At 51.3% G+C, this 20,012-nt stretch overlaps 1 protein-coding gene across 1 annotated transcript in view; it reads left to right on the top strand.

Annotated features, from left to right (window-relative positions):
• GIPR (gastric inhibitory polypeptide receptor) overlaps positions 1–20,012 on the top strand; it is a 1,954,711-nt gene that overhangs the window by 972,320 nt on the left and 962,379 nt on the right. The gene's annotated exons all lie outside the window — the stretch shown is intronic.

Here is a 20,012-nt window from a genome sequence, read left to right as displayed (position 1 = left end):
TACCCGTCCGTTGACCACTACCTGTGCCAGCGGATTGTCATAGAGCAATTTCACCCAACCGATGAACCCCGGGCCAAAACCAAACTTCGCCAATGCTGCCCAGATGTATGGCCATTCCAGGGTATCAAACGCCATGGTAGCGTCCAAGGACACCAAGATGGCCGGTTCACGAAGGAATGGTGCGCGAGCAAGGACGCTATGCAACCGCCGCAGGTTCAAAGCGGTATTGCGATGGGGTATAAAGCCGGATTGATCCTGATGAACCAGGTCGCCCACAACCCGGATCAGACGATTGGCCAGTACCTTGGCGAGGATTTTAGGTTACGCGTTTAACAAGGAGATGGGCCTGTAAGAAGCACATTGATCACGGGGCTTCCCCTCCTTATGGATAACAACAATGGTAGCGAGACGTTGGTCAGAGGGGAGAGAGCCTGCCGCCCTAGCCTCGAGGAACATGTCCCTGAGATAAGGCGCAATAACATCTGGGCGCAACTTGTATAATTCAATGGGGAGTCCGTTAGGACCCATGGCCTTGCCCGATGCAATCGAGCGGATGGCCAAAGCAATCTCATCTGACGACAGGGCCGCATCCATCACTACTTTATCCTCATCGGACAAGGAGGGCAGAGCTACGTCCCGAAGCAGCAGTCGAGAGTCTTCCTCCGAGCGTTCCGAGACCGGAGAGTAGACCCCGTGAAAATACTCCGCAAAGCAATCAACTATATCACCGGGGTCAGTCACACGCACACCGTCCACCCTCTCAACCTCCGGTACCACTCGACTCGCTCTCTCCTTCTTATCCAAGCAAGCAATCAATTTCCCGGCCTTATCACCCATATCATACAAACGTCCCTGTTGCTCCCTGCTCACACAACTAGCAGATTCAGTAACCAGCGCCTTGTAGTCGGCCTGCTTGAGCTCCAAGATATGCAATCTGTCATCCGTTACACCTTGCTCCAACTCACTCTCCAACTCAGTAATCTCATTTTCTAGCCGAACAACCTCCTGCGCAGCGCATTTTTTGGTGGAGGAAATGAGAGAAAGGGCCTGTCCCCTGAGCACCGTTTTAAAGGCCTCCCAAAGGGAGATGGCGGAAGACACCGACCCCTCGTTGTCCTTGAAGTAATGTTCCAGAGACTTGACCAAGTCTGCACGAATCGTGGGGTTCCGTAGGTACCAGGGGTTGATCGGCGCCACCCTCCCCTCCGCCCCCAGGGCGATATCCAGGTGTAACAAAAGGGGGGAGTGATCTGAAATACCGCGTGCCAAGTGTCTCACCTCCCCGATCATCCCAGCTTGGGCCGCAGGAACTAGCATATAGTTAAGCCTCGAAAGACTACCATGGGCCCCAGAATGGAAGGTATACTGCGCCTGTCCAGGGTGTTTCAACCGCCAGCAATCTATCAGTCCCAGGGCATCCAGAAAACCCCCCAACCAACTCTGGGCCAGAGGGAGGTCCCTAGGGGGGTATCGATCCTCAACTCCGGAAACAACAGCATTAAAATCCCCCCCCCAGGACCACCACGCCCCCCGGGAGCCCTAGCAGCAGACGTCCCAAATCAGCATAGGTGGCCCTCTGCAGGCCCGGCGGGACGTAGACCGTGACCAGCGTAATCAATCTACCCTCCCACCTCCCCACCAGCGCAGCGTAGCGCCCTCTGTCGTCGTGGATCACCTCATCCACCACTAACGGGAGAGAGGTCCTGACCAAAATGCCCACTCCCCTCGAGCCAGAAGTGAAGCCAGAATGGGCAAGAAGGCGATACCCTCGTCTATTCATGGCATGGAAAGAGTTTCCTATGAGGTGTGTCTCCTGCAGGAACACAATGTCTGGCGAGATACGTTTCAGAAACTGCAGGACTACCCCCCGCTTTATCCTGTCCCCCAGCCCATTCACATTCCAGGAAAGAAGTTTCAGCCCCCTACCCCCCATCCCTCCCAGCACAGAACATCCCCCTCCCGGGTGGCACAATCATAGTAGAACAGCATGAAATATTGTCCCGCCTTGTGAAACAAACAAACAATCCCCAACCCCGTCCCATCAACCCCAACAAAACTCCCCCCTCCCTGCACCCCTGCGTGAGCTCGAACAGCCCCCCCAACCTGCAGTGTGCCTGTCGCCCCATTATAAAATTCACTACAAAAAGGACAAAAAAGAACCCCAGAAGGAGGAAAGGGCCCCAGCAAGCCCCCCGCAACCTCCAAACACCACGGGGCAAAGTGTCAACAACTGGAGTCCGGTGCAGCCACAGGCGCAAAACGTTACCAAAGCAGTCCAGCGCCAGAATCACAGTTCCATTCCTACTCCGGCGAACCTTCTCCGCTCTCCGTCATCCGCCCCTCCGGCTCCCGACTCTTGGGCAGGGCATCCAGCCACTCTCCCACCGCCTCCGGCCGGTCGAAGAAGTGTGAGCGACCATCGAGCTCGACTCGCAGCCTAGCCGGGAAGAGCATCGCATACTTAAAGTCCATGTCTCTCAAGCGCCGTTTGATGGCCGAGAAACCCATCCGTTGCTTTTGAACCGCTTGCGTAAAGTCTGGGTAAAAGCTAACATTAGAGTTCTCAAAGCGTAATGGCCCCGCCACCCTCGACGCCTGCAGGATAGCGTCTCTATCCCGGAAATTAAAAAGTCGGGCAATGATCGGCCGCGGGGGGGCACCCACCTTAGGCGCACCCCCTGGAACCCTGTGGGCCCGTTCCACGGCGAAGAATTTGCTCAGCCCTTTGGGTGCTAGATGAGTCACCACTAGATCCTCCACAAAGAGGTCCACAGCAGATTCCTCCGATCGTTCGGGCACGCCGATAATGCGGACGTTGTTCCGCCTGGCCCTGCCTTCAGAGTCCTCGAGGCGACGCTCGGTCAGATCGCTTGTGAGCTGCAACCTCCGCACCGTCGTCTGCAAGGCGGCCACATCCACCGTTAGGCTCGACGTCGCTTGGGCCAACGAGTCGACCCGGTAGTTGGTTTTCGACAGGTCTGCTCTGACCAAGGTGACATCGATCAGCACCGAGTCCAACTTATTGGCCAGAGTATCCAGTTGCTGGTTCACGGTCACCTTCATCTCCTCGATGGCCCCCATGACATCCAGCAGAGTCAATTCGGGTGATGCGCCCGAGGCCTCCTTGGGCGGCTCAGGCGATTTACGTGATCCACTAGGGGATCCCTTTGGCTGAGCATAGCGGTCCATATTGTTGGCCTGAGAATAGGCTCCCCTCCGGGTAGATTTGGGTTTTAGCTTGTCGCCATCCACTCTTGTCGTCATCGTTGGCGATCAGCAAGGTCAGCACCCTCCAGCACCCGGAGGAAGGCCCGGGGATCCGGGCCGCTAGCTGATGTCCAGGCTTGGCACTCCGCACTCGGTGCAGCTCTCCCGATTTCTCCTCAACAGTTTCGGCCGGTCAACTCGAAACCGAAAGTGAAAGTACGAGTTCCAGGGCAGGCCCAGCCTGGCATGCCGCTGTTGTTCACTTTGCAGCCGGGCACCTCACCAACCCGAGTCCGGGACCAAAGCCGGAGAAGGCCGCAAACTTCAGGTCGCCAAAAAACCAGGTTCCCGGAGTCCAATTTAGATTTGGAAAACGAGTGGCACCTTAGCGTAAGATCATAGACAAAAGCCCGTCGAAAAGATCAGGATTATGACAGGATAGAGGTGGGAGGTTGCGGAGGCCCTCGGGAGCCACAAGCCTACGCGGCCATCTTGGTTGCGCGCTAGGCTCCTCCCCCAATTTCATCATTCTTGAACTGTTGGGCAGCCTGTATAATTGTCATACCCTGTGCTTTCCTATCTCGTTTTGCTTGTTTAATTTCTTTCTGTTTGGCTTCCTTACGCCAAAGGCGGAAAGAGTCAAACATTGCCAGCCAGGCTTTTCTTTTGAACAGAACTGCTTCCAAATTATCTAGCACATCAGGGTCAAAACTACCGTTTTCTGGCCATTTGAGAACACCATCTTTCTTCGTGTATCGAGTCCATGTCTCGTTAAAGGCAATGGGGCCGATACCATGTTTTGAATAGAGGTCATATGTGGGAGTTCCAACCGAAGGAATCGGACAAGAGTCCTCAAGTCGGGAGTCTCTATTACAACCAAGACAACAAATTCTTCCAAACTTAGTCAGACCAGGCATTTCGCAATGTCTCTGGACTGTTCACAAACTTCAAGGGAGTAAAACTCAGTTTACGCAGTACAAATGCACTTACCCTCGGCTTTAGTCTTTGCAATGACTAAATCTAAGAAACCTAAGGACATCAAACAAAGAACCAAAATTGTGGGCGCGACCCACGAAAATACTTAACTTAACTAAGGACGTCTTCTTCCACCAACAGAGTCTATCGTCTCGCTTTACCATACATCACCAAAGGAATGGGCCAAAGCAGGGCGGCAGTCAGGGCAGCGGTCGCCAGTAGCCGTCAGGAAGGAGTAACCGCGCTGCAAAAGACCTTCGGACCACTTTCGACATACAGGGGTCGCTTAGTGTGGCTCGCGAACCCTCCGGAATTTTCTTGCGAGGTTCCTCACGACCTTCGAGCAGAACTGGTACCACTGAAGCCGCCCCACGTTGGGCGCCAATTGAAGAACCAGAACCTTTTGGACCTGGCGGCGCAGGGTACGCCCTCTGTCTCCGGAGTTCACCTGCTTCGCTACACAGAGACACGGGACACTCTGTCGGCGTTAGAAGATTGGATTTATTTAGCTGCAGCTAGTACAGTTATCCTAGAAGTACACAAAGTAGGTTCTCAGGAGACTGCCACTTCACTCTGTGGCGCATCAGATTAAATAGCATACAATACATAGTTATTAACAAGACATACGCCCCAAGCATAGAAGAAAAGAGCCAATAGGGTAAGTGGAAAACAAAGTGGAGCCAGTAAGAAAGGTTCAAAATTAGAAATATCAGATGACTCGAAGAGACCTCTCCTACAACTGTGTTTGTCATCCCACCCCGAACTAATTCATTAACAGATTACAACTAACGTGCAGGTGGTGAGATACGTTTGTGTGTATTGGAGGACAGTCATGACACAAGAGAATGCTAGCAGGAGACAGTGAAGGCCAGTCGATAAGATATGATCGGGAAAGAATAGTGTGAGCCTACAGATAGTTGAAACAGGGATTAGGAAAGCCAGACAAGGATTAGTGTACTCGGCTAGTCCAAACACCAGCTTCGCAAATAAGGCCGAGGACGTATTTCGACACCAAGCTACAGGAAAAGCAGAATAGACTTCGTTCGCCGTGCTGCCTGAGTGATGGCAACACAAAATGGCGGCGGGTCACAAAATTTTGGGTCGATTCGATCGTGATCAAAAATCGAAGTTCCTCAACCCTGAAACACCACCCCAGCACGACCCTCTACACTACCCAAAGACCACTGCACTACCCTAAACCCTAAAACACGACCCCCTACACTACGCAAACCCCGCTGCACTACCCTAACCCCTAAAACACTACCCCAGCACGACCCGCTACACTACACAAACACCACTGGACTACCCTAAACCCTAAAACACTACCCCCTATACTACACAAACACCGCTGCACTACCCTAACCCCTAAAACACTACCCCAGCATGACCCGCTACACTACACAAACACCACTGCACTACCCTAACACCTAAAACACTACCCCAGCACGACCCGCTACACTACCCAAACACCACTGCACTACCCTAAACCCTAAAGCACTACCCCCAGCAAAACCCCCTACACTACCCAAAGACCACTGCTCAACCCAAAACCCTAAAACACTACCCCAGCACAACTCCCTACACTACTGAAACACCACTTCACTACCCTAAACCCTAAAACACTACCCCAAGCACAACACTCTATACTTCCCAAAGACCACTGCACTACCCTAAACCTTAAAACACTACCCCCCACATGACCCCCTACACTACCCAAAGACCATTGCACTGCCCTAAACCCTAAAACACAACCCCCTACATTACACAAGATCAGTTGCACTACCCTAAACCCTAAAACACTACCCCCTACACTACCCTAATATCACTGCACTACCCTCAACCCTAAAACACTACCCCCAGCAGTACCCCCTACACTACCCAAACACCACTGCACTACCCTAAACCCTAAAACACTACCCCCAGCAGTACCCCCTCCACTACCCAAATACCACTGCACTACCGTAAACCCTAAAACAATACCCCCAGCAATATCCCCTACACTACCCAAACACCACTGCACTATCCTAAACCCTAAACCACTACCTCAAGCATGAACCCCTACACTACCCAAACACCACTGCACTACCCTAAACCCTAAAACACTACTCCCAGCATGACTCCCTATACTACTCAAACGCCACTGCAATAATCTAAACCCTAAATCTACCCCAGCACAACCCCCTACACTACCCAAACACCACTGCACTACCCTAAACCGTAAATCTACCCTAAGCACGACCCTCTTTACTACCCAAACACCACTGCACTACCCTAAACCCTAAACACTACCCCCAGCACGAACCCCTACACTGCCCGAACACCGCTGCTCTGCCCTAAATGCTAAAACACTACACCCAGCATGACCCCTACACTGCCCGAACACCACTGCACTGCCTTAAACCCTGAAAAACCACCCCCAGCACGACCCCCTACACTGCCCGAACACCGCTGCACTGCCCTAAACCCTGAAACACCACCCCTATACGACCCCCTACACTGTGCGAACACCGCTGCACTGCTCTAAACCCTGAAACACCACCCCCAGCACGACCCCCTACACTGCCTAAACACCGCTGCACTGCCCTAAACCCTGAAACACCACCCTCAGCACGACCCCCTACATTACCCGAACACCACTGCCCTACCCTAAACCCTAAATCTACCCTCAGCACGAACCCCTACACTGCCCGAACACCGCTGCTCTACCCTAAATGCTAACACACTACCCCCAGCACGACCCCTACACTGCCCGAACACCGCTGCACTGCCCTAAACCCTGAAACAACACCCCCAGCACGACCCCCTACACTGCACGAACACCTCTGCACTGCCCTAGACCCTGAAACACCACCCCCAGCACGACCCCCTACACTGCCCGAACACTGCTGCACTGCCCTAAACCCTGAAACACCACCCCCAGCACGACCCCCTACACTGCCCGAACACCGCTGCACTGCCCTAAATCCTGAAATAAACCCCCAGCATGACCCCCTACACTGCTCGAACACCACTGCACTACCCTATACCCTGAAACACCACCCCAACACGACCCTCTACACTACCCAAAGACCTCTGCACTACCCTAAACCCTAAACCACGACTCCCTACACTACACAAACCCCGCTGCACTACCCTAACCCCTAAAACACTACCCCAGCACGAGCCGCTATACTACACAAACACCACTGGACTACCCTAAACCCTAAAACACTACCCCCTACACTACACAAACACCGCTGAACTACCCTAACCCCTAAAACACTACCCCAGCACGACCTGCTACACTACACAAACACCACTGCACTACCCTAACACCTAAAACACTACCCCAGCACGACCCACTACACTACACAAACACCACTGTATTACCCTAAACTCTAAAACACTACACCCAGCACAATCCCCTACACTACCGAAACACCACTGCACTACCATAAACGCTAAAACACTAACCCCAGCAGTACCCCTACACTATCCAAACACAACTGCACTACCCTAAACCCTTAAAAACTTTCCCCAGCAGCACCCCTACACTACCCAAACACCACTGCACTACCCTAAACCCTAAAACACTAACCCTAGCAGGATGCCCTACATTACCCAAACACCACTGCACTACCCAAAACCCTAAATCTACCCCCAGCACGACCCCCTACACTACCCGAACACCACTGCACTACCCTAAACCCTAAATCTACCCGGAGTACGACCCCTTACACTACCCGAACACCACTGCACTACCCTAAACCCTAAATCTACCCCCAGCATGACCCCCTACACTACCCGAACACCACTGCACTACCCTAAACCCTAAATATACCCCCAGCACGACCCCCTACACTACCAGAACACCACTGCACTACCCTAAACCCTAAATCTACCCCAGCACGACCCCTTACACTACCCGAACACCACTGCACTGCCCTAAACCCTAAAACAATACCCCTAGCACTACCCCCTACACTACCCGAACACCACTGCACTACCCTAAACCCTAAATCTACACCCAGCAGTACCCCCTACACTACCCAAACTCCACTGTGCTACCCTAAACCCTAAAACACTACCCCATGCAGTACCCCCTTGTTAGACCTAGCACCTTGGCGTGAGTCTCCCTTCCACTTTTTGCTGATGTGCCTCATGTGTTTTGTTGGTGTTAGCTGCTCATGGCACTGTGCCACTGTCAATCAGTGCCACAGTGCAAGTGCTCCCTATGAAAAGTGTATACATTGATTGGTGTCCATGTTTGGCTTATTTGGTTTACTATCAGCCCCTAGTAAAGTGCACCAGGAGTGCCAGGGCTTGTAAATACAAATGCTGCTGGTGGGCTTGCGGCACTGGTTGTGCCACCCACAGAAGCGGCCTAGTAAAATGTGTCTAGGGTCTGCCATTGCCGAACCTGCGTGCAGTCTGGTACTGTCATGCTGACTGCGCAAGTGCACCTACTTGCCAGTCCCTAAACCTTCCCTTAACTACATATTAGTCACCCCTATGGTAGGCCCAAGGGCAGGGTGCATTGTAGGCATAAGGTAGGACATGTCCTGGTGTGTATGGCATGTCCTAATAGTGAATTACAGCCATTTTCGTTTTCCACTATTGTAAGGCTACCTGCTCTCCATAGGCCAGAATGGGCTGCTGGAATTATTACACTCTATAATCCCAGCGGACTCAGAGAGCATGGTAGAAAGTCAAGTTTAGTATGCCTGAACTCAGAATAATAAAATACTTCTTTTAGTAAAGTTTATTTTAATATCCTGTGTTTGTAAATACTACTTTTAGAAAGATAGTATTTACTTGCCTAAGCAATTTCAGTCCGCCTCTGCTGTGTGTGTGTGCTGCCTAGGTTCAGTGAGGGGCAGGGCTGGGGAATTCCAGGAGACAGGCTGGCTGCCAGGTGGTGGGTAGAGAGATTACACCAGGATGGGTGGGAGGAGTACACCTTGACTCTGAATAGGGCTGTGCTCTGCCACCACAATGCTGGCTCCGCCCCCTGTGGAGCGGCTGATGTCTCTTCCCTGTGCACTGAAAGGAAAGAGCAGAGTCACCACAACAAAGTGCTCCAAACCTGGACTGAGCCAGGCACAGGCCCCCTGGCCACAAAGAACAAAAGAAACTGTGTATAAAAGAAGGAGCCCTGCATCTAAGAAATGAGATCCTGTTTACGCCAAGAAGAAACTCTGCCTGAAGAGGAGGACCTGGGAAATCTACGTGGAGGACTACTGTCTCTAAGCCTGAGAGACTGGCCTGTGGTGGGTGCCTTGCTGCAAGAAGGAGAGGAAAAGACTGAGGAAAGACTTTAAGTCAACTTGCGCTTTGTGAACAATCTCCAAGGGCTTGCTTATGAACTTGCCCCCTGAACTGCGGCCCAGGAACAGTGGGCGCTACCCCTCCCAAGAGGAAAGAGAAGCTGCTGCTGGTGAATTGCCCTGCTGACTTCAGAGAACCTGTGTGCCCCATCCTGCTGAGCACCGCGACCCCTGCACGACTGTGGTGCTGTGAGCACCGCGACGGCCTGCCCCGCCTGGCCTGAGCGAAGTAACCTGCTGCCCCCTCGAGCCGGAGCTCGCATCCTAAGAAAGGACTGTCTCCCTCTGAGCACCGAGCCTCTGTGGCCCCCGAGCCGTAGAGCCCACCGCAAGGACTGACGACGCCCAGGTTCGCCGCTCTGAACAATGTTGCAGTGCCTTACGCTGAATTCACCCCCGAGCCGCCCCTCCTTCCTCCCACCTCGAGGCGAGCTGTGAAAGTCCTGAGGCGCCCCCCCCCAAGCACCGTTGTCCTCTGCAAGTGAAGACCGCAACGCGACGTGGGAGTCCCCTCTTGTGTCTGCCGAGGCCGCCCCGAACTCCCCATCAAGATCCAAGGTACTGTGAGCCCCGAACACCCCGGTACGACGCGTACCAGCCACGGTACGGCCCGTACTGACCTGTACGCCATCGTCCCCGAACGCTGACACACGCGGGAAGCATGAGTCTTCGAGGGGAGTGTCCGAAATAGCGTACACCCCGGTACGACACGTACCTTCACCCGTACGGACCGTACTGTTCTGTCCGCCATCGTCCCCGTACGCCTGCTCACGTGGGAAGCGTGAGACGTGGGGGTAAGCATCCCGAAGAGTGTACTGCGCCCGAACCAAGAGCGGTATGATGCGTACCAACACCCGTACGATCCGTACGGAGGGCGCTTCGCCGCGCACGGACCCCCAGAAGGTGTGTATTGCACCCAAAGTGTGCATTTTGAAGAACTGTGGCACCCCAAGACCTAATCTGAACACTATAACAAGTAACTGGAACTCTATTGAAAAGTGAAGACTGTATTTAAAGCCTGCTTGAGAAGTTTATATGAAGAAGCTTTATTTTTACAAATACAGTCTGGTGTCTCTGTGTGGTGGGTTGACGATTATTGTGGGACATCCTAAATGCTTAACCTAATGTACTCTGGAGTTTAGCCTGACTGCTCGCGCCACACTACCTACAGGGTGAGCAGGGGCTATTCACTGAGGGTAATCCTTTGCCCTGACTTAGAGGAGAGGGTCCCTGCTTGTCGCAAGCGCATACCTGCGCCAACCATAGACCCCCGATTCTAACACCCCTACACTACCCAAACACCACTGCACTTCCCTAAACCCTAAAACACTACTCCCAGCACGACTCTCTACACTACCCAAACACCACTGCACTACCCTAAACCCTAAATCTATCCCCAACATGACCTCTTATGCTACCCGAACACCACTACACTACCCTAAACCCTAAATCTAACCCCAGCACGACCACCTACACTAGCCGAAGAGCACTGCACTACCCTAAACCCTAAATCTACACCCAGCACGACCCCCTACACTACCCGAACACCATTGCACTACCCTAAACACTAAATCTACCCCAGCACGACCCCCTACACTACCCGAACACCACTGCACTACCCTAAACCCTAAATCTACCCATAGCATGACCCCTACACTACCCAAACACCACTGCACTGCCCTAAACCCTAAGACACTACACCCAGGACTACCCTTACACTACCCAAACACCACTGCACTGCCCTAAACTCTAAAACACTAACCCAGCACGACCCCCTACACTGCCGGAACACCACTGCACTGCCCTAAATCCTAAAACACCACTTCCAGCATGACCCCCTACACTGCCCAAACACCACTGCACTGCCCTAAACCCTAAAAAAACACCCCTCTGCACAAACCCCTACACTGTCGGAACAACACTGCACTACCCTAAACCCTAAATCTACCCTCAGCAAGACCTCCTTTACTACCCGAACACCACTGCACTACCCTAAACCCTAAACACTACCCCCAGCACGACCCCCTACACAACACGAACACCAGTGCACTGCCCTAAACCCTAAAACACTACCCCAGCACGACCCCTTACACTACCCAAACAACACTGCACAACCCTAAAACACTACCCCCAGCACAAACCCCTACACTACCCAAAGACCACTGCTCTACCCTAAACCCTAAAACACTACCCCCAGCATGACCCCCTACATTACCCAAAGACCACTGCACTACCCTAAACCCTAAAAAACTACCCCCCACACAGCCCCCTACACTACCCAAAGACCACTGCACTACCCTAAACCCTAAAACACGACCCCCTACACTAGACAAACTGCTACACTACCCTAAACCCTAAAACACTACCCCAGCCAGACCGCTACCCTACACATACACCACTGCACTACCCTACACCCTAAAACACTACCCCCTACACCACACAAACACCACTGCACTACCCTAAACCCTAAAACACTACCCCAGCATGACTCTCTACACTACCGAAAAACCACTGCACTACCCCAAACCCTAAAACACTACCCCCGCACAACCCCTATACTGCCCAAAGACCACTGCATTGCCCTAAACCCTAAAACACTACCCCCAGCACTACCCCCTACACTACCCGAACACAACTGCACTACCCTAAACCCTAAATCTACCCCAGCAGTACCCCCTACACTACCCAAACACTGCTGTACTACCCTAAACCCTAAAACACTACCCCAAGCAGTACCCCTACACTACCCAAACACCACTGCACTACCCTAAACCCTAAAACACGACTCCCAGCATGACTCCCTACACTACCCAAACACCACTGCACTACTCTAAACCCTAAATCTACCCCCAGCACGACCCCCTACACTACCCGAACACAACTGTCCTACCCTAAACCCTAAATCTACCCCCAGCACGACCCCTTACACTACCCAAACACCACTGCACTACCCTAAACCCTAAATCTAAACCCAGCACGGCCCCCTACACTACCTGAACAGCACTGCACTGCCCTAAACCCTAAATCTACCCCAGCACACCCCCTACACTACCCAAACACCACTGCACTACCCTAAGCCCTAAATCTACCCCCAGCACGACCCCCTACACTACCCGAACACCACTGCACTACCCTAAACACTAAATCTACCCCCTGCACGACCCCCTACACAACCCAAACACCAGTGCACTGCCCTAAACCCTAAAACACTACCCCCAGGATTACCCCTTACACTACCCGAACACCACTGCACTGCCCTAATCCCTAAAACACTAACCCAGCACGACCCCCTAGACTGCCGGAACACCACTGCACTGCCCTAAACCCTAAAACAGCACTCCCAGCATGACCCCCTACACTGCCCGAACACCACTGCACTGCCTTAAACCCTTAAAAACCCACCCCCCTGCACGACCCCCTACACTGCCCGAACGCCACTGCACTGCCCTAAACCCTAAAACACCACCCCCTGCACGAATCCCTACACTGCCCGAACAACGCTGCACTACCCTAAACGCTAAACACTACCCCCAGCACGACCCCCTACATGACACAAACACCAGTGCACTGCCCTAAACCCTAAAACACTACTCCAGCACGATCCCCCTACACTACCCAAACACCACTGCACTACGCTAAACCCTAAAACACTACCCCCAGCACAACCCCCTACACTACCCAAAGACCACTGCTCTACCCTAAACCCTAAACACTACCCCAGCACGACCCCCTACACGACACGAACACCAGTGCACAGCCCTAAACCCTAAACACTACCCCAGCACGACCCCCTACACTACCCAAACACCACTGCACAACACTAAACCCTAAAACACTACCCCCAGCACAAACCCCTACACTACCCAAAGACCACTGCTCTACCCTAAACCCTAAAACACTACCCCCAGCATGACCCCCTACATTGCCCAAAGACCACTACACTACCCTAAACACTAAAACACTACCCCCCACACGACCCCCTACACTACCCAAAGACCACTGCACTACCCTAAACCCTAAAACACGACCCCCTACACTAGACAAACACCGCTACACTACCCTAAACCCTAAAACACTACCCCAGCCCGACCGCTACCCTACACAAACACCACTGCCCTACCCTACACACTAAAACACTACCCCTACACCACACAAACACCACTGCACGACCCTAAACCCTAAAACACTACCCCAGCATGACCCTCTACACTACCGAAAGACCACTGCACTACCCCAAACCCTAAAACACTACCCCGCACAACCCCTACACTGCCCAAAGACCACTGCATTGCCCTAAACCCTAAAACACTACCCCCAGCACTACCCCCTACACTACCCGAACACCACTGCACTACCCTAAACCCTAAATCTACCCCAAGCAGTACCCCCTACACTACCCAAACACCGCTGTACTACCCTAAACCCTAAAACACTACCCCAAGCAGTACCCCCTACACTTCCCAAACACCACTGCACTACCCTAAACCCTAAAACACTACTCTCAGCACGACTCCCTACACTACCCAAACACCACTGCACTACTCTAAACCCTAAAACTACCCCCAGCACGACCCCCTACACTACCCGAACACCACTGTCCTACCCTAAACCCTAAATCTACCCCCAGCACGACCCCTTACACTACCCAAACACCACTGCACTACCCTAAACCCTAAATCTAAACCCAGCACGCCCCCTACACTACCCGAACAGCACTGCACTGCCCTAAACCCTAAATCTACCCCCAGCACATCCCCTACACTACCCAAACACCACTGCACTACCCTAAACCCTAAATCTACCTCCTGCACGACCCCCTACACTACCCGAACACCACTGCACTACCCTAAAAACTAAATCTACCCCCAGCACGACCCCCTACACAACCCAAACACCACTGCACTGCCCTAAACCCTAAAACACTACCCCCAGGACTACCCCGTACGCTACCCGAACACCACTGCACTGCCCTAATCCCTAAAACACTAACCCAGCACGACCCCCTAGACTGCCGGAACACCACTGCACTGCCCTAAACCCTACAAAACCCACCCCCCTGCATGACCCCCTACACTGCCCGAACACCACTGCACTGCCCTAAACCCTAAAACACCACCCCCTGCACAAACCCCTACACTGCCCGAACAACACTGCACTACCCTAAACGATAAACACTACCCCCAGCACGACCCCCTACATGACACAACCACCAGTGCACTGCCCTAAACCCTAAAACACTACTCCAGCACGACCCCCTACACTACCCAAACACCACTGCACTACCCTAAACCCTAAAACACTACGCCCAGCACAACCCCCTACACTACCCAAAGACCACTGCTCTACCCTAAACCCTAAAACACTGCCCCCAGCACGACCCCCTACACTACCCAAAGACCACTGCACTACCCTAAATCCTAAAACACTACCCCCACACGACCCCCTACACTACCCAAAGACCACTGCACTACCCTAAACCATAAAACACGACCCCATACACTACACAAACACCGCTGCACTACCCTAAACCCTAAAACACTACCCCCTACACCACACAAACACCACTGCACTACCCTAAACCCTAAAACACTACCCCCAGCAGTACCTCTACACTATCCAAACACAACTGCACCTCCCTAAACCGTAAAACACTATCCCAGCTTGACCCCCTACACTAGCGAAAGACCACTGCACTACACCAAACCCTAAAACACTACCCCCGCGCTACCACTACACTACCCAAAGACCACTGCACTACCCTAAAACCCTACCCCCAGCACGGCCCCTACACTACTGAAACACCACTTCACTACCCTAAACGCTAAAACAGCACTCCCAGCATGACCCCCTACACTGCCCGAACACCACTGCACTGCCCTAAACCCTAAAACACCACCCCCTGCACAAACCCCTACACTGCCCGAACAACACTGCACTACCCTAAACGATAAACACTACCCCCAGCACGACCCCCTACATGACACAAACACCAGTGCACTGCCCTAAACCCTAAAACACTACTACAGCACGACCCCCTACACTACCCAAACACCACTGCACTACCCTAAACCCTAACACACTACCCCCAGCACAACCCCCTACACTACCCAAAGACCACTGCTCTACCCTAAACCCTCAAACACTGCCCCCAGCACGACCCCCTACACTACCCAAAGACCACTGCACCACCCTAAATCCTAAAACAATACCCCCACACGACCCCTACACTACCCAAAGACCACTGCACTACCCTAAACCATAAAACACGACCCCATACACTACACAAACACCGCTGCACTACCCTAAACCCTAAAACACTACCCCCTACACCACACAAACACCACTGCACTACCCTAAAACACTACCCCAGCAGTACCTCTACACTATCCAAACACAACTGCACCTCCCTAAACCGTAAAACACTACCCCAGCTTGACCCCCTACACTAGTGAAAGACCACTGCACTACACCAAACCCTAAAACACTACCCCCGCACTACCACTACACTACCCAAAGACCACTGCACTACCCTAAAACCCTACCCCCAGCACGGCCCCTACACTACTGAAACACCACTTCACTACCCTAAACCCTAAAACAGCACTCCCAGCATGACCCCCTACACTGCCCGAACACCACTGCACTGCCCTAAACCCTACAAAACCCACCCCCCTGCATGACCCCCTACACTGCCCAAACACCACTGCACTGCCCTAAACCCTAAAACACCACCCCCTGCACAAACCCCTACACTGCCCGAACAACACTGCACTACCCTAAACGATAAACACTACCCCCAGCACGACCCCCTACATGACACAAACACCAGTGCACTGCCCTAAACCCTAAAACACTACTCCAGCACGACCCCCTACACTACCCAAACACCACTGCACTACCCTAAACCCTAAAACACTACCCCCAGCACAACCCCCTACACTACCCAAAGACCACTGCTCTACCCTAAAAACTAAAACACGACCCCATACACTACACAAACACCGCTGCACTACCCTAAACCCTAAAACACTACCCCCTACACCACACAAACACCACTGCACTACCCTAAACCCTAAAACACTACCCCCAGCAATACCCCCTACATTACCCAAACACCACTGCACTACCCTAAACCCTAAACCACTACCTCCAGCATGAACCCCTACACTACCCAAACACCACTGCACTACCCTAAACCCTAAAACACTACTCTCAGCATGAATCCCTATACTACCCAAACACCACTGCAATAATCTAAACCCTAAATCTACCCCAGCACAACCCCCTACACTACCCAAACACCACTGCACTACCCTAAACCCTAAATCTACCCTCAGCACGACCCCCTTTACTACCCAAACACCACTGTACTACCCTAAACCCCAAACACTACCCCCAGCACGAACCCCTACACTGCCCGAACACCGCTGCTCTGCCCTAAATGCTAAAACACTACCCCCAGCATGACCCCTACCCTGCCCGAACACCGCTGCACTGCCCGAAACCCTGATACACCACCCCCAGCACGACCCCCTAAACTGCCCAAACACCGCTGCACTGCCCTGAACCCTGAAACACCACCCCCTGCACGACCCCCTACTCTGCTCGAACACCGCTGCACTACCCTAAACCCTGAAACACCAGTCCCAGCATGGCCCCCTACAGTGCCCGAACGCCGCTGCACTGCCCTAAACCCTGAAACACCACCCCCAGCACAACCCCCTACACTGCCCGAAATCCGCCGCACTGCTCTAAACCCTAAAACATTACCCCAGCACGACCCCCTACACTACCCAGAGACCACTGCTCTACCCTAAACCTTAAAACACTACCCCCAACACGACCCCCTAAACTAACCAAAGACCCCTGCACTACCCTAAATCCTAATAACCAGCTGGTTATGTTATGTTATAAGTAATTTGTAAATTTGCGAGGGGCATCATGGCGCTGAGCAGATCACTTAACAGACAAGGTGACTGAAGCTGGGAAAGGGTTTAGATGAGTGTTCTGCATAGTGCATCAGGGACCATAAAAATCCAGGTTTTCAGAGCTTTCCTGAAATGGGTTTCTGATTGGATGATATGTAGGTGGTTGGGGAGTTGGTTTCAGGCCTTGGTGCCAATCACTGCAATTGATTTCCCCCTTTTGAGACACATTTGAAAGCAGGGGGTTTTAGTAGATTTGCGTTAGATGATCTGAGAGTACGGTGTGGCACAAAACGTGTAAACCTGGGGCGAAGGTAGTGGGGGAATGAGGAATGAAAGATTCTAAAGGTAATTATCAAGACCCTAAACACAAATTCCTTTGTGGATGGGTAGCCAATGTATTGCTTCCAGTGCAGCAGATGCTGATGAACTCCTGCGCCATTTTAGTACTAGTCGGGTTGCTGCATTTTGTACCATCTGTAATTTGTGTAGGACTGACTTATTTGCTCCTGCATTAAGGGTGTTGCAATAATCCAATCTAGAGGTGATTAGGGCCACAGCGACTGCCTGTCTCGCCGTACAGGGAAGTAGGTCAAATAACTTTTTCAGTGACTTTATCGAATGGAAGCAGGTCCCAGCCACTGCTAGGGATTACTGGTGGAAGGATAGTGCTGAGTCAAGTTTGACCCCCAGATTCCTAGCTATCGTTACTGTGTTTGGTGAGGCGGAATGTCAGAGGACCACCATAGACTAAGGGGAGAAGGTGTTCGCTTTCCCCAGTGGCATGATTTCAGTTTTTTTGAGTTGACATCAGATGGCATCAAATCCATATGATCTGATGACCCTTGCCAGTGGTACAACGTAAATGTTGAATAGAATGAGGCTAAGCGCCGACCCCTGGGGGACTCCCTTGTCAACTACTATGCTGTGGGATACATAGAATTCTAGTTGTACTGAGACTGTCCGTCCCTTCAAGAAGTTCATCAACCATGATGAAATTCTTGAAGGAAGCATTTTAAAAATGCGACTTTGCATTAGGGATTCGCAAATTACCATCAGCTTCAAGTTGATGGTAATTTGCAAATCCTTAGAAAATTTCCCAATTTGCATTTTTAAAAGTCCCATGAGGTGCATACACATGCCTTTAGGACATGTGTGTGCGCCATATGTGCACACTTACCTTTTTTGGGAGGTGCATCAGAGATGCCTTAGGCCCCTAGCACCCTTGCAATTGCAGTCGCAATTTGCGATTACCTATTTGGTAATCGCAAAATGCAAATGCTTTCCAATTCATTCCTATGGGCCTCTAGGCCCATAGGAATGGATTCCCTAATAGCGAATCGCAATTTGGAATTCGCTATTAGGGAATGTGTAGGAATCGCTATTTATTTTGCGATTCCTACATGCATAAGGTCTTGCGACCCCTAAATAGAGATTCCTTAAAAATCCCTATTTATGAATCGCAATTCCTTATCTTGATACATGTGCCCTATTTCTTTAAACTCCCAAATGTCTTCCTCAGCCGCCTGAGTAGAAGGTCTGATGTGCATAGTAAAATATGTACTCTCACCAGCATCAGTAAATTGATTTCCCTGTTTTCTATTGTGGCTTCACAATAGACTTCAAATTAAAAACTGGACCTTTAAAATGCTATATTTATGACAAATATGAGTCATACTGCTGGAGCAGGAGGTGTAGCAATAAAATCTCTTCCTATGGAGACTATGGAGACTGCAGCAAATGAACAAAATGGGGTGTTTCGTTTTTCCATATAAATTACGATAGTGCTCTCAGAAGATTCTTAAATATCTACCACAACCATGTCAAAACAAATTCTGGCAAGCCAAGTAAAACGTTTACTTTCAACAGCAGTAGCAATATGTCAGATGATCCCCAGTGTTCGACAGCAGCTTCGCAGAAGAATTCGGAGGAGCAACTAGAGTGCTATCAATTTATATTCACAACAAAAGGGAGGCTCTCCTGAGCTCCTTTTGGCTGGAATAGTAGCTGCTGAATTTAAAGCCATTTCTATTGAGCACACTAAAGTAAGTAAACATTGAGGTGGTAATGCAGATTGGAAACCAGCTTTTTAAGAACTTAAGGGGATATAAAATATTTCAGTCATTTATGGCATTATATATTTTTGAAATGAGACCCTCCAAATAAGTTGCACTTTGGACATTAACATTTTCTTATTACTTATTACCACTTTCGTCTGTCAGTAGTTGCATCTTAGTACATCAATGTGCAATGGCATCAAAGTCGTTTTTCTGTTAGTACATATTTATTGTCTGTGAAAATGTAGCTATGTATGCCTTGTAAATAACCACATTCAAGATTAAGTCATTAAAGCATACTTTAAAATAAATAACATTGTATATCAGGAAGTACAATGAAGCTACTATTTTAAAACACAGAGAAAACTATCATGGATTACACACTGGAAATACTTTCAATATATAAAACAAACACCTGGACAGATGTGTTCCAAGCACTCATTTATTTCAGGAACTTGTTGTAGCTGGGTTTACGCCCAATTTTACATACATATTCAGCATTATGCACAGAAAAGTAATTGTAAATGATTCTAAAGGTGTAG

Source organism: Triturus cristatus, chromosome 9 (genome assembly GCF_964204655.1).
Source record: "Triturus cristatus chromosome 9, aTriCri1.1, whole genome shotgun sequence".
NCBI classification, from domain to species: Eukaryota; Metazoa; Chordata; class Amphibia; order Caudata; family Salamandridae; genus Triturus; species Triturus cristatus.
Note: the sequence above shows the minus strand (reverse complement) of the source record. Positions and strands in the feature narration are given on the sequence as shown.